The sequence below is a fragment of the Somniosus microcephalus genome, chromosome 11 (assembly GCF_052327205.1).
Source record: "Somniosus microcephalus isolate GS21.2 chromosome 11, FLI_Smic_1.0, whole genome shotgun sequence".
Lineage (NCBI taxonomy): Eukaryota > Metazoa > Chordata > Chondrichthyes > Squaliformes > Somniosidae > Somniosus > Somniosus microcephalus.
In genome coordinates this window covers 34,262,927-34,278,476 of record NC_140997.1, presented here as the reverse complement: position 1 = coordinate 34,278,476, position 15,550 = coordinate 34,262,927, and the positions used below count along the sequence as shown (strand labels likewise).

The 15,550-nt window shown below is 44.5% G+C and overlaps 1 protein-coding gene across 3 annotated transcripts in view; it reads left to right on the top strand.

The window, feature by feature from the left end:
* rhbdf1a (rhomboid 5 homolog 1a (Drosophila)) overlaps positions 1–15,550 on the top strand; it is a 423,866-nt gene that overhangs the window by 115,860 nt on the left and 292,456 nt on the right. For all 3 annotated transcript variants that reach the window (XR_015079926.1, XM_086000460.1, XM_086000461.1), the window contains exon 2: positions 8,443–8,523. The gene's annotated coding sequence lies outside the window, so the exon portion shown is untranslated. The remainder of the gene's footprint in view (positions 1–8,442; positions 8,524–15,550) is intronic.

The window sequence follows — 15,550 nt, the reverse complement described above, 5'->3', positions numbered from 1 at the left end:
CAGGAGGAGTTGATAAAGAAAACTTGGAACTGATGTTACAATAATCAACTTTTTTGTTTTGTTTTGCCCGTTTATTTTGTTGTTTGCTACTACACAATTTTGGATTCTGTGCTACTTGCATGGGCTGATAATTGCCTATTATTATGTCCTGGAAAATTGTGGTCATTTGTGAATTTGGTAATTGCAACAAAAAATGTTGTTTGCTGCAAAACTGTGAATAATTGCATTCCCAGTGGGAATTCCCAAGGGTTGCTGAACAAAAGCCCTCTGTGCATGGTTCATTCCTTGGCTGGGTCTGTGGAGATGCCTATGGGCTGGGCCCGTAACTGAGGAGGATCTTGTAGATGGTGGAGAATAAATTTGGGGGTGGGGTGGAGGGGAGGGAGTAAAGAAAGACTGAAGCATTTCAAATTTTAAATGAGCATATCTCATACAAATTGTCCTGGAAGTGTAGTCTGAAATGGTTGTGTTTGCTTAATGTGTTGATGGACTATATGTGGCAAAACTAGCCTGTACAGAACACCCAAGGTCTCTGGGCCAATCACCTGGTCCATGCTGAGTTAACTGATCAAACTGTGCTGGCAGTAGTGGTGTACTATTGGCCTCAGTGCCCTGGACTATGGATTGGAAGATCTGTTAAGCTCCCCTTTCCAATGACCCCTGCTAGAAAGGGTGTGTGTGGACTTGGATGAGGACAGAATTGGACTTAGCTGCAATTCTCCCACAGTCAAATAACCTACTGATGCTCACTGATTAGATTCTCAAATGGAGAATGGTCGATCAGCTAAAGTACTGGAGGGTTGCCAATTGAATCAAGACCACCTACGGGGTGGGAGGTGTGGTGGGGCCGGGGGTGGGGGGGGGGGGGGGATGTCAAAGTATTGAAATTAATTCTCATTTTCTGAACCACTTCGTGGTGACCTACACAGTGGGCCTTGGCCTTCAGCTAGGTTTACTCAATAGAAATATCACAGTTCTAGAATGTGGAACACCACTTTACTCCTTTTAGGAAAACAGGTGGATTGTTGTATTACTGCAATAAATTATGCACTTTCTTAATTTATTCTTCTATGGGTATATCTCAGACATGTACCTCTCAGTATTGTGGACTGATTTGGCACAAATCTTACTCCAACGTTGTTTCCAGTACTGGAGAAAATGCATGCTGGGATTTAAAGCTGCTGGGGCCCATGATTCTGTTAAAATCATTATTGTTTTTGGTGGACTTTCTTAACTCATGTTTAACTCTCCGTTTCTCTGAATCTGGCCTCATGTACGTCTCCCCTCCCTTCACCGTACCTTTGGCAGCTGTGCTTTTAGTCGCCTAGGCCCCAAGCTCTGGAACTTCCTCCCTGAACCTCTCCACTTCCTTTTAAGGCCCCTCTTAAAAGCTACCTCTTTGACTTAGTTTTTGTTCACCTCTCCTAATATCTCCTTTGGCTTAGGGTCTATGTTTTGATTACGCCTCTGTGACACCCCTTAGGATGTTTTTCTGCACTGAAGGCACTGTAAAATGCAAATTGTTATAAATTGGAAAAGTCTTCTGACAGATTTTCATCTTGGTACATATATTGTGGGTCATGCAGCTTTAATTGGAGGTTAATGAGCTCGTAATATTATGTCCACTATTCATGCAAATGAGTGATTTACTGCCATATACAAAGTTGGAATGAGCATGTGATTATTTGATAGCAAAACAAGTTATTTCAATACTAGCATTGCCAAAGATGATGATTGCTCCATCACAGATATTTTTTGTTGCTGTTCATTTGTCAATGGGAATGTGCAAACTAACAATCAACCTAACAGAAACAGATTATCTGGTCATTATCACATTGCTGTTGTAACAACAGAAAACGCTGGAAAACTCAGCAGGCCAGGGCAGCATCCATGGAGAGAGAAACGGAGTTAACGTTTCAGAAATCTATTCCTCTTCTTACTTTTTTTCCAGTTCTGACGAAGGGTCTTCGACCTGAAACGTTAACGCCGTTTCTCTCAACACGGATGCTGCCCTGGCCTGCTGAGTTTTTCCAGCGTTTTCCGTTGTTATTTCGGATTTCCAGCATCCGCAGTATTTTGCTAGTACATTGCTGTTTGTGGGAGCTTGCTGTGCACAAATTGGCTGCCGCGTTTTCCACATTACAACAGTGACTCCACTTCACAAATACTTCATTGGCTGTAAAGCGCTTTGGGACGTCCGGTGGTTGTGAACGGCGCTATATAAATGCAAGTCTTTTGCTGTTTTTCTCTGATGTACGTTTGGTTTGTTTGCTTCTGTCAGGGAACAGGTATGTCACTTTTAGAAAAATGAATAAATATTTGGAGCTGATGATGATGCAGGATTATGGGGAGAGAGCAGGGCAGTTTTGGATTGCTCCAGCAAAGAGCCGGTACATACATGGGGGGCACGGTGGCATAGTGGTTAGCACTGTTGCCTCACAGCGCCAGGGACCCGGGTTCAAATCTGGCCTCGGGCGACTGTCTGTGTGGAGTTTGCACATTCTCCGTGTCTGCGTGGGTTTCCTCCGGGTGCTCCGGTTTCCTCCCACAGTCCAAAGATGTGCGGGTTAGGTTGATTTGGCTATGATAAATTGACCCTTAGTGTTAGGGGATTAAATACGTGGGGTTACGGGGATAGGGTGGGATAAGTGTCGGTGCAGGCTCGATGGGCCGAAATGGCCTCTATCTGCACTGTAGATTCTGTGATTCTGTGATAATGGGCTGAATAGCCTCCCTCTGTGCTGTAAATGTCTGTGGTTCTCTGTTCTGGCCAGGCTTTGGCAGTGCATTCTGTTGACAACCAGGCTCCTGTCAACAAAGACTAGTACTGATATTTAGCTGGTATTTTCTTGTGAGAACTTCTGGACTGACTTCCTTGGTGGGTTAAGTGGGTAATTGCAGGATATGCTGTGGTATGGAGCCAGACCAACCAACAAGGTGGCAGATTAAATCCATAATCCGCACTGGTCCAGCTAATCCTGTATCAGGGGAGGTGGTGGGATTCCACAATTGCCATTATCATCCCAGGGCTAGGAAAAGGGAAAAGCAACTAGGCTTTCCACTGACGGTGTGAGTCAACAATCCTTACTGGAAAGTCCCAACGTGCAGAGTTCGGGTGAGGACAGGATCAGGTTTAGCTGTCATGGCCTCTACAGTTGAATATTATTTACTGTTGTGGTTCACACATGAAGAATGAGATACCAAGTGCCTATTGGTGTCTGAGCAACTGTAGCCCAGCACAAGTCACCGACTGGCAAGAAAAAAAGTAACTTTCAATTTTATTTTATGGTATTCTATCCTAGGGGCATTCTGAGTTTCTTGATTCCAACTTCAGATAATTTAGTTTTACTTTTAATGGAAGATTGTCAAAATATTCATGTTTTAAAAGCATTATTTAATAGAGGAAAAGAAATCTCCTAAAACAAATCAAAGTCCAGTGTATAAGCTTGGTGTGCTGGATGGGAAGTGATGTTATTGTATTGCCTTGTCCATCAGTCAAGAGCCATTAAAACAACAGCCAAAGATTTCTAAAGATTGTAGAAAAGTTGTGTTAAGTGAATTTTAACACGGTAGTTTGGTTCAGGCTGCTCCAGAAACTGTTTATTATAAACAGCTGAGATCCTTTATGAAACATTGGGTTGGATTCTTCGCTGCCTCGCCATACCAACCAAGATTTCCTTACTCACCTCCACCAGGGGCAACAACAACTTGCATTTATACAGCGCCTTTAACATAGTAAAACATCCCAAGGCGCTTCACAGGAGCGAGCGTTACCAAACAAAATTTGTCACCAAGCCACATAAGGGAGATATTAGGACAGATGACCGTAAGCTTGGCCAAAGAGGTAGGTTTTAAGGAATGTCTTAAAGGAGGAGAGAGAGGTAGAGAGGCGGAGATGCTTAGGAAGGGAATTCCAGAGCTTGGGGTCTTGGCAGCTGAAGGCACGGCTGCCAGTGGTGGAGTGATTAAAATCGGGGATGTTAGAATTGGAGGAATGCAGAGATCTTGGAGGGTTGTCGGGCTGGAGGAGTTTACAGAGGTAGGGAGGGGCAAGGCCATGGAGGGATTTGAAAACACGAATGAGAATTTTAAAATCGAGGCATCGCTGGACCGGAAACAGTGATGGGTGAACGGGACTTGGTGCGAGTTAGGATACTGGTAGCAGAGCTTTGGATGAGGACATGTTTATGGAGGATGGGAGGCGGGCCAGGAGAGCTTTGAAATAATCAAGTCTAGAGGTAACAAAGGCATGGGTGAGGGTTTCAGCAGCAGCTGAGCTGAGGCAGGAGCGCAGCTTCCCACTCACCCAAGCAAATTGTGACAGTAGGTTGTGGCCTGGGTCCCTGTTAGATTTCCTTTCTGTCCACCCCACTTACCGCCACTTCCCAGGCCACTATATGGAAGGTAGCAGTAGGCCTCGAGACCCCCCTCTTCCTCCAAATTAGTTCTAGCACCTGCCCATTGAAGCTCTCCGTCCCAGCTGAGGCCTAGTAGGAGCATTGATCCTATCTTTGGGGTGCTTCTGTCCCTCCAAGGTTCCTTGCTGGCTCTTCTGGTACCGCAGTGGAGTCCCCACTGCAGCAACCTTGGGATTCTCCTCTTTGGACTGATGGGCTCCCTCTTAGTGGCATTACAAATGACCCTCCGAGCCAGGGAAATGGTGGTAATCCCATACTGCCGGAACTCCACCTGCAGAGAAGAATCCACTGAGCAAAAAGCAAAAATCTGCAGATGCTGGAAATGTGAAACAAAACCAGAAAGCAATGGAAACACTCAGTAAGTCGGTCAGCACCTGCGGAGAGGAGGGATGAATGAACAGTGTTGACGAAGGGTGCACACCTGAAACGTTAACTCACCTGTTCCCTCCACAGACGCTGAATGTGAATGTTTCCATAATTTAGGGTAAAACTAAATGTCACCAGGCTTGAACCAGCACTCATTCATCTAGATCTCATTGGAGGAAGGTGGGATGCTGTTCACTTTTAAAAAGACATGTTTTGTGGCAATCCTGCTGAAATAACACACTAAGCCCTTTGTAATGCAGTTGGACGTCAGTAGGGAAATTCCTGTTCCTGAACACTTCATGCACATTGCATCATTCTAAAGCACAGGTTGATGTAATGCAAACACCAGATATCTTCTGGAATGTGCACCAATGTTACATTCCTGTTTGCAACCATCTTCTGAAATGAAATTGGCATTACTGTGTTAATAAAATGCTTCTCCCAGTGATTGTGTGGCGCGGTGGGTTACTGCACTGCCCTTGTACCTCTTGATATCCTTGAATTAAGCCTAGACTGCAACAGTGACTACACTTCAGAAGTACTTCATTGACTGTGAAGTGTTTTCAGACATCCTAAGATCTCCTTCTAGACATGATGGATAAATATCCCCTCTCTCTCTAATGACTGTACAAGATACAAAATTAAAATAATTTTGTGAAGGATAAATCTGTTTCCACTTTTCATCCACAGCACAAAAGCTGACATGAATTGGCAGCCTCTCAGAGCCCACTGGAAATGGTGGTGGAAAATTGGATGAATAATGGGCAGGATCTGTCATAACAAGTGCCCACCCCCACCCACAACCAGGCTGATGTCAGCTGTGGCTCAGTTGGTAGCACTCTCGCTTCTGAGTCAGAAGGTTGTGGGTTCAAGTCCCACTCCAGAGACTTGAGCACAAATTAATCTAGGCTGACACTCCAGTGCAGTGCTGCACTGTCGGAGGTGCTGTCTTTCGGATGAGACGTTAAACCGAGGTCCCATCTGCTCTCTCAGGTGGACATAAAAGATCCCTTGGCACTATTTCGAAGAAGAGCAGGGGAGTTATCCCCAGTGTCCTGGCCAATATTTATCCCTCAACATCACAAAAACAGATTATCTGGTCATTATCATATTGCTGTTTGTGGGAGCTTGCTGTGTGCAAATTGGCTGCTGCACTTCCTACATTACAACAGTGACTCCACTTCAAAAGCACTTCATTGACTGTAAAGCGCTTTGGGGCATCCAGTGGCCGTGAAAGGCGCTATATAAATGCAAGTCTTTCTTTCTTTGGTGCTATGGAAAATCTAAGGCATTGAGTGGAATGTGATCGTTCTAACTGGGCCAGTAACTTGAATGTATGGAGCATTTAGAACTAGGGATCACTCTCATCGGGACTGATTCCTTAGTGTGTTAACCTGAAGGAAATATATTTACAAACATTGAATGCTTAAAGCTGCACATGTTTTTGCTTTTACACAAGACAACATTCTATGGCAGTGCTGTCCAATACATTAGCCACTAGCCACATGTGACTAATTGTGAATCCAGATGTGACTAATTGCATTTTTGATTAGTAAATAAAAGATGAATAAGAGACATCCTCATTGGGCATGTGACCTCGGTATTCGTGCTTGCATGGCATATGCCTTTTTGTGCATTTGTTGTTAGAATGTTAAGACAAAAAACAGAGGGCGCAATCTTGCCAGCCCTGGGGAGGCGGGACTGCCGGGAAAATGGCAGAATCTGGGGGCAGGTGCCCATCCCGCCCCCAACCCACCTCTGTGCCATCTTGCCAGGAGGCGGGTAGCCGACCCGCGCTAGGTCCCATCTCCTTGGAGGTGGGAAGGGGGTTACAGCCACTTAACTGCCTGTTAACAGGTAGTTAACAGGCAGATAAGAGGATTATCCCCATTTTGCCCACACAAGTGCAGGCTTCCCGAAGGCTGCGAACCCCGCCAGGGTCACCGAGGTGAGTAGTGGGTCTGCGGGGGTCGGAGGGGTGCAAAAGTGCACTGTGAAAGTAAGTGATGGGTGCAAGTGTGGAGAGGTGAGTATGTGAGGTAAGTGGAAAGTGTTAGAAAAAGTTTACTTACCTTTGTTTCTTCCTGCAGGCTTCAAATGTTGGGGATTTGGAGAGTCTCGCATCTCCGCGGCAGAGATGACAGATGACCAATGCAACAACCATCTAATTTCTGCAAAAGAAAGAGGTTTGATGAGGTCTTGAATTTAAGAACTCATCAAACTACAGAGAAAGTCAGTGTTTGACAGCTTAAATGATGACAATTCATCTGTCAAAAATTTTTGACAGATGAAATGTCATACATTGACGTTCTCTGCAACCGACTTTCCCTTAATTGTCCTGCTAAGCCCGCTGGGTGGACTTAACAAGGTCAATCAAGGGAAAATAGCATGGGTTGGCCAGAAGTTGATGGAGGTGGGACTGAAACCCTGAAAGTGGGAGTCCCGCCTCCAAAAGCTCCCCATTGGCAAAATCCAGCCCAGAGTCTGCCATGTGTTGTTTGATTGTTGTGTGTGCTATACTTCCCTGGTTACTACTTATTGGATACCTGCTAAAATGGTGTGTAACATGGAAACTCCAGCAACATTTTATAGAGAGGAGAGCTGCCATCACGCTCGGCTCAACCAATGAGAATAACCAGTTCAGGCTAGCAGAAGAAAGCATGCCCAACCAATAACCAGTAGCTCTAACAAGGCACATCATGGCAAAGGACAAGCAGCATCCAACCGCAGTCTGGAGGGCGAGCTGGGGTGTCCTGGCATGTCTTCTTGTGCGAGTTGAACATTCTCAGCAATCTCTCTGAAGGCAAAGTACTGCTCGTCACTGGTGGGCCAAAGCCTAGAAGCTGCACCAAGATGGTGCTGTGTCTGATCAACTCCATGGCAGCATTCCAAACTTTGGTGGAAGAGAAAGACTGCAAAGTTTCACACGGAAAGGTGCTAGATGTTTAACTATACATGTGAAGTACATTTACCTGCGTTGTATGTGAGGCTTTTTCTACTAAAATTAGTGCATGTGGCTAAAACGGTGCCTCTGTAGCCACGCCTGTGGCTCGCCAGCGCTTTTATGTTCTGGGGGTTAGTAACAGATTTAGTATGCTTGTATGGAATTTATTTGAACTTTTATTCTAAACAGTTTACAGTATTGCTTTCTGTTCACTGCCCCACTGTCTCAAAAACGACAACTAACCAGAAATGGCATGGTGGACTTTAAACAGGTGGTCTAATTATATAATGTAGCTCCATCCCAGCTGTTTGGAAAGTTAGATTGTTTGGTTTACATTTTACAGAATAAGTAAGTGAGTTCATTGTTCTGAAAAAAAAAACCCCCAATTAGGTGTGATAAATGACTTGAGAATCTCCTTCCCAAGTTTGTTTATGAAATCTTGCAAAGAGCAGATTTGTTTTGAAGCTGTTGCCAAATAGACGGCATACAGCAGGTGGTGGAAGTGCAAAAGATCTTAAGTCAAATTCATGCAAATGTTCAATCCAGTCAGCCCTGCAAAGATATAGTAGAATTTGGTCTCTTTGCTTATTTTTTTTAAAAAAGAGTCTGCAATTTGTTGTGACCATTTTGTAAATAATCATAGGGCCTCATTAACTTGCGTGCTCATTTTGAAGATAATTAAGTTTTACCCTTTTCCCTCCTTTTATGTTACAGAAGTGAAATGTATGTGTGATGTGGAAGACGTGTTGGACTACGACACTGCAAGAAAGCAAACCCCTTTGAGAAATCAAGAAGGTATGAATAGGTCTTGATGGTAAAACTTGATGTATATTAGTTGGAAACGGAATAAAAGCATGAGAATTTCTTCGTGTTGCAGGAGCTCAGGGGGCCTAGAACTCTATTAACTTTATTTGTGGTAGTAAAATAACACACTGTGGGGTGATTTAATGAATAGGCATCCATGGTACAAAGCTTTGCCCAGCAGGAACCTGATGTGCACCTCCAGGAGGAGAAAAAGCAAAATGTAAGAACTTGCCGTTATATTGTGCCTTCCATGACCTCGGGACGTCCCAAAGCACTTTACAACCACTGCTGTAATGTCAGAAACACAGCAGCCAATTTGTCCCACAAACATGAATGCGATAATGGCCAGATAATCTGTTTTTGTTATGTTGAAACAGATAAGCTGGTCATTATTGTTGTGTATGTAACCGTTTACCTTTAAGGGAACTATAGAATGTAACCGTTCACCTTTAAGAGCACTACTTTAGGGTGGCACTATCTATTGGCTCATGTATACTGTAATACTGATAGTGACCACACCAGTATATAAGGGTTGTGATACGTTAACTAGGGCAGAATCGCCCGAGCCTCTGAATAGTAAAGACGTGTTTTATTTTGTTAACAGTGGAGTCTGTGATTATTTATAATACAACCCACAGACTTAACATTGGCGACGAGTCAGGATTCGAACCCTGCGGCAGTTGTTCCACGGCGGCTTCGTCCGAAGACAGGACGTTGAAGAGAGGTTTCAATCCTCACCAGTCTGGAACCGACAGGCTGGAAGCGACAGGCATTAGGACCCTGAAGCCTCCATAACCTCGTGGGTAAGCCGCAGCGTTGGCTGCAAAGACAGGGCGATCGCAATCCCTGATAAGAGCCGCGGTGAAACGCGCGAGCGGGTAAGCCAGAGCCCGGGAGGGAGCGAGCAAGAGCCGCGCGAGCGGGTGAGCCAGAGGCCGGGGGCCGCTTTCAAGTGCGAGGCGCAGCCGGGCCATCGATCGCATCCGCTGATAAGGCCCGCACTCGGGCTGAAAGTCAGCGTCGGGGAACGGGTGATAACCGCCATTGAAGTGGGCGGAGAGCGCCGAGAAGCGCGGGAAAACCGCCATCGAAGTGGGCGGGGAGAGCGAGAAGCGCGGGAAAGCCGCCATTTTTCGCGGGGAAACCGCTGAAGAAGAAGGAAGAAGCGGGAAACCGCCATCTTGGAAATTATTAAGAATTTCAGGAAAGTAATAAGATTTTTCAGAAAGGCTGGTGTGTTCTCAAGAAGAGAGGGAAAATAAGTATAAGTACAGCAATACTTGTGGTGTTCTCAAGAAGAGAGAAGAAAATTAATAATAAGTAAAGTAATACTTGTACTGTACTCGAAAAGAGAAGAAGATGCCTAAGCGAGGAAATATTAATGACTTTAATGCTGAAATAGAAGACTGGGCCACGTATGTGGAACGCATAGAAATATATTGCGTAGCCAACGAAATTGAGGATGACAACAAGGCAATAACTTTGTTAAATTCGATGGGAGCAAAAACATACGGGCTTTTGAAACATCTAATAGCACCAGTTAAACCAGTGGACCAGACCTTCGAAGAGATCGTAACAGTGTTGAAGGATCACTTGAACCCCACACCGTTGATGCTGGCTGAACGATTTAAATTTTACGCCAGAACCCAGAGGCAAGATGAAAGCAATGCGGAATACTTAGTCGAACTGCGTAAGCTAGCGAAATACTGCCAGTTTGGAGGGAATTTGACAGAGGCGCTGCGGGACAAGTTCGTATGCGGCTTGGCCAAAGAAGGAACGCAGAAGCGACTTCTGGAAGAAAACGACCTCACACTGGACAGGGCTGTCCTCATAGCTTCATCGCACGAAGCCGCAGCGAAAGGGACGGCGGAAATGCAGCTAAAGGCGGCGGCACTCGGGGTGGACCAAATTACAGCAAGCACTCCCAAATGCTACCGTTGTGGAAAGACAACGCACGACCAGAATCAGTGCTGGTTTAAGAACCAAGAGTGCAGGAAATGTGGCAAACTGGGTCACATCGCAAAGGTATGCAGGTCCGGAAAGAAGACCAACAAGCAAAGGAAGCCACCACCACAAGAAAAGTACAACAAGGTGCATCAGGTGGCTGAAAAGAGTTCAGACGAACAAAATTCAGACTCAGACCCAAACAGCCAGGAGTTGGATAGTCTGAGAATCCACAATGTGGGTAAAGTAAATGATCTACAGACGATCTGGGTCACACTAAAAATAGCTGGAGTCCAAGTACGAATGGAGCTGGACACGGGATCAGCTGTATCAGTCATCAACCAAAAGGACTACCACCGACTATTCTCTCACATACCCTTAAGAAATACCAAGTTCGTATTACAGACATACACGGGGCATCGCGTATACCCCATGGGGAAAATAAGAGTCAAGGTGAGAGATAGGGGTAAAGTACACCCAAGAATGAATTTGTACGTACTACCTGAGGGAGGACCACCACTTCTAGGACGGGAGTGGATCAAGAAAATAGACATGGAATGGCACTACCGACAAGCAATGACGAGTGAGGACTCGGTGCAGACAAGCAGCTCAGACTCTGAGCCGGAAGACGATAAGTCCAGCTTATGTATGAAAAACAAGGTTAACATTAACTCACAGACTAAGGTTGGAAAATCGATGGCGTGCATAAAGACAGAGAATTCTGAGTCTGTTCAAGCTACAGACATATGCATTACGGAGGAACACCGGGCTCGAACTCAACGCTATTTCAAAGTACAACAACAATTAGAACAATTAAGTTACCGCCTCGTACAAGAGATGAAAACAATGAAAAAGTTCTATGACACCGAATGGGAGAGTCTGGAAAGACAACAGAACCTACTGGCTCAAGCAGAGAGCGACCATAGAGCCATCGTGACCAATTACCGATCACATCTCCCTGATGATGTTCAGGGGTTAGAATATTTGCATGATCTAGAGATACAGCAGAAGGGCAAATCACGCTGCACTGAGGATTTTGTTCTGCAATTAGAGACGGAGCTAGTGCAGGCAAAGTTAAGAGAAGTTGAATCACAGGGTGCTCTTAAGGAGATGCAGAAACAAATCTTGGACATGGAAAAGAGAAACGCTTCTTTACCTGATGAGAATAATGTGGCCATGTTGCAAGAGGAGCTTATAGGGGCGAAACTGAAAGAAGCTAAGCAAAGGATGTTGGAACTTGAAACGCAGAACCAAATCAGCGGTAATCAGCTATGTCAAGCAGAGAAGGAGTGCAAGGGTCTACATGAGAAGGTGCAATATTTCTCAGCCCAAAATAAGGGACTACTCACTCAGTTAAATGAAAGTAAACGGGAAATGGCTGAGATGGACTGCAAGAATAAAGAAGAGTTGATGGCAGTGAGACTTCGAGAGGCAGATAGCATAGCAGCCTTGGCTGAACTCCAACAGGAAATTGCGAAAGAAGCAAATGAAGAGGAATCTTCAGGAAGCCAGGATTTTATTCCAGTTCTTCTCTACGACTCCTTACAAGCAGAGTGCGAGAAGTTGAAAAAACAGTATGAACAGGCCCAGACTACAATTCTGGAGGGGGTTAACTCAGCAACCTCCGAAAAGCTAGTTTCGTTGGAAGTATATGAGCAACTAAAGGTTGAACATGAGCAAGAAGTCCAAAGGCTGCAGGAAATTCTTGAGGAGCTCAGGGCCAAGACAGACTCATCGGTAGAAGTTCCATACATAGATGAGGATGTAGAGGTGAAAGACATGGCAGAACTCATAAAAATATGGAAGGAAGCCCAAGACAAATATGAGGCGGCAATTACCGAGGTTGACCGACTTGAAGAACAGTTTCAACTGGGAATGGGCCCTGAACATGAGCTAGAGAGCATTGAGGCGCAACTTCTCCAAGCACTGGAAGCCAAAGTACAAGAGGAAGAGAAGATGAAAGCATTGGAGAAAATGATGGATGAAATGGAGGAGTACGCTGAATTACGTCCAGGGGAACAGGAGAATGGGGAAACAGCTACTTCAGTAGAAGGATTAAATAGCCTGATAACGAAATCCCTGAAGGAAGGGAAAGGATTGAACGCACAAATGAGGCCAGGAGGGAAGGAAGGGCAGACATCCGAGGAAGAGCAGGATGAATATGATTGCTTGAAGAAGGGTTTTGACCTGTTGAGTGACACCGAATGTTATGAGGATGTGGTCTGCCCAGATTGTGATGGGAACTCCCAAAGTGCTGAAATCCTGAGGAAGCACTTAAGGTCTAAGGAACATAGAGAGTTGGTGGCGCTACAGATGGCAGCCGGGAAAAGAGCTCGGAGAGTTTCAAAAAGGCAGAAAAGAAAAAGAAGAAGCAGAAAATAATAACTGTTTAAAATATTATTACTTCTACTACCTCAGTCCGAACACTACGAAAGGTGCTAAATTTGTAAAATAAATCCAGGGACATTATCAAGACAGCCAGTGGGTTGTATAAGTCCGCACTGCTGGTTCAACAGGACGAAAGTACAAGCTAAAAAAAAAAAAAAAAAGGCTATGGAGGATGCTGTCTGGAACGAATTAATACCAGAGACTGAATTTATGAACTGTTCCCACAGAGACTGAACCTGTAAACTGATTCCACTGAGAGTATGTTTGTAAACTGTTATATGACGTTGACTCCATTGAGAGTATATCTGTAAATTGTTATATGACGTTGACTCCATCGAGAGTATATCTGCAAACTGTTTATATAAAGTTGAAGATTGTATGTTTAACGGGATTCTGTAAGTAATAAGCTAGGAAGGGAGGAGTGTTGTGTATGTAACCGTTTACCTTTAAGGGAACTATAGAATGTAACCGTTCGCCTTTAAGAGCACTACTTTAGGGTGGCACTATCTATTGGCTCATGTATACTGTAATACCGATAGTGACCACACCAGTATATAAGGGTTGTGATACGTTAACTAGGGCAGAATCGCCCGAGCCTCTGAATAGTAAAGACGTGTTTTATTTTGTTAACAGTGGAGTCTGTGATTATTTATAATACAACCCACAGACTTAACAATTATCACATTGCTGTTTGTGGGAGCTTGCTGTGCGCAAATTGGCTGCCGCGTTTCCCACATTACACAACAGTGACTCCACTTCAAAAGTACTTCATTGGCTGTAAAGCGCTTTGAGACGTCCGGTGGTCGTGAAAGCTGCTATATAAATGCAAGTCTTTCTTTTTTTTCCAGTATGAGGGAGTGCTGCACTGTCTGTGGTGCCGTCTTTTGGATGAGACATTAAACCGAGGCCCCGCCTGCCCCCTCAGGTGGATGTAAAAGATCCCATGGCACTATTCAACTGCACTAAAGTGTCAGCCTAGAATATGGGCTCAAGTCTCTTGAAACCATGACCTTCTGACAGAGTCGAGAGTGCTACCTCTGAGCCAAGGCCGACACCTGTGCTGGGAGTACTAAGTCATAAAATTAACCCTCATAGCTCGCCATCTGTCACTCAGTGCCTCACATAGTTACGATGAACCTCAAAGAGATTGGAATAAAAGCCCCATAACATCTATGAAAACTCAGACTCTGGGATGAAAGGCTTTACCTGCTGGAAGCTAGGAGAAATAAATGAGTTACACTCTAATTTTATAGTGATTGTATTAAAAGTTGTTGTTACATTTCAGGATTTTTGTCAATGCTGCCACAGGGGGCCTTGGTATAATATATGTCAAAAATGCTACTCTGGAGCTAAGTGTAGCTCTCAGGGTTAAACCCACTGAAGGCTAGGCTGAGAGATGCAGATTAAGATGCAAACAGGGAGTTTGAGTGTCTGAAGTAACATGCTGCAGACAATGAAAGATAGCTTAACATTGCATTGATCGTTCACACTCATTGTTGCTGTGACAACTCTATTCATTTCAACCCATCAGGGGTCATTGTTAATAAGCTGCAGGATTAGCCCTCTCCCCTGATGGAGCAGCAAGGTGCCACTCTGATATCCCTGGTCCACAGACACTTGGGGAGGGCTGTAAATGACACCAGCCCCTTTATATTTAAAAACAACCACAGCCCCTGAGATTTCAGATGAGGCGTGCTCAGAGGTACTGACCCACCGAACATCTACAGAAGCAAAATACTGCAGATGCTGGAAATCTGAAATAAAAACAGAAAATGCTGGAAATACTCAGCAGGTCAGGCAGTGTCTGTGGAGAGAGAAACAGAGTTAACGTTTCAGGTCGATGTTCTGAAAAGTCGAAAGATCATCGACTTGAACTGTTAACTCTGTTGTTTCTCTCACTGCAGATGCCACTGAAAATCTAGTCATGCAGCTGGGGCTCGAATTTGACTGTTGTGGTCACGAAGACCAAAGTGATCTCCAATAAATAAAATCCGAATTGTTCTAAATTGGAGCAGTTAGATCCACTTTTCTTGATTTGTTTCTATTTTTTGGATAAGGGAGGGAGAATGAAAAGCAAAACTGGATAAATGAACCCAGCTGCTAGTTGAGCTAATCTGTTTTGAAGTCTTTTGTGGCTGTGCCTTCCGTCTTTAGGCCCCAAGCTGTGGAATTCTATTTTAAACCTCTCTATCTCTTCATCTCCCTTTTCTTTTAAGACATTTCTTACCCACCTCTTTGACCAAGCTTCTTTTCATCCCTCCTAATCTCATCGCATTTGGCTCAATACCCACTTTTGGTCTGTTTGCACCTCTGTGAAGCACTTTCTGCATTAAAGGCACGATACAAGTGCAAGTTGTTGTTGTACCTAAGGCTTTGTGTTGTGATGGCATATCCCATCATCCTCAGCTGAATAATGCTCTTAAAATCTGAAGCAAAATTATTTTGATTAAATATCAGTTGCAATTTGCAAACTAGCCTAGGTGGATATTTTCCACCATTTTGAATCAGAAAAAGCAGTGTTGTGTTTAAAGGTTAAACATTTATGAATGGTAGAAACCACCAGCTATGGATCATTTTCTAATTCATAGTATAAACTTTGAAACATAAAGTTTTGTGTGTGGGCGTGTGTACATGTGTCTGTGTGTGAGGCGAGTTTGTGCTCGCATCAGGAACACTTGCATGTGTG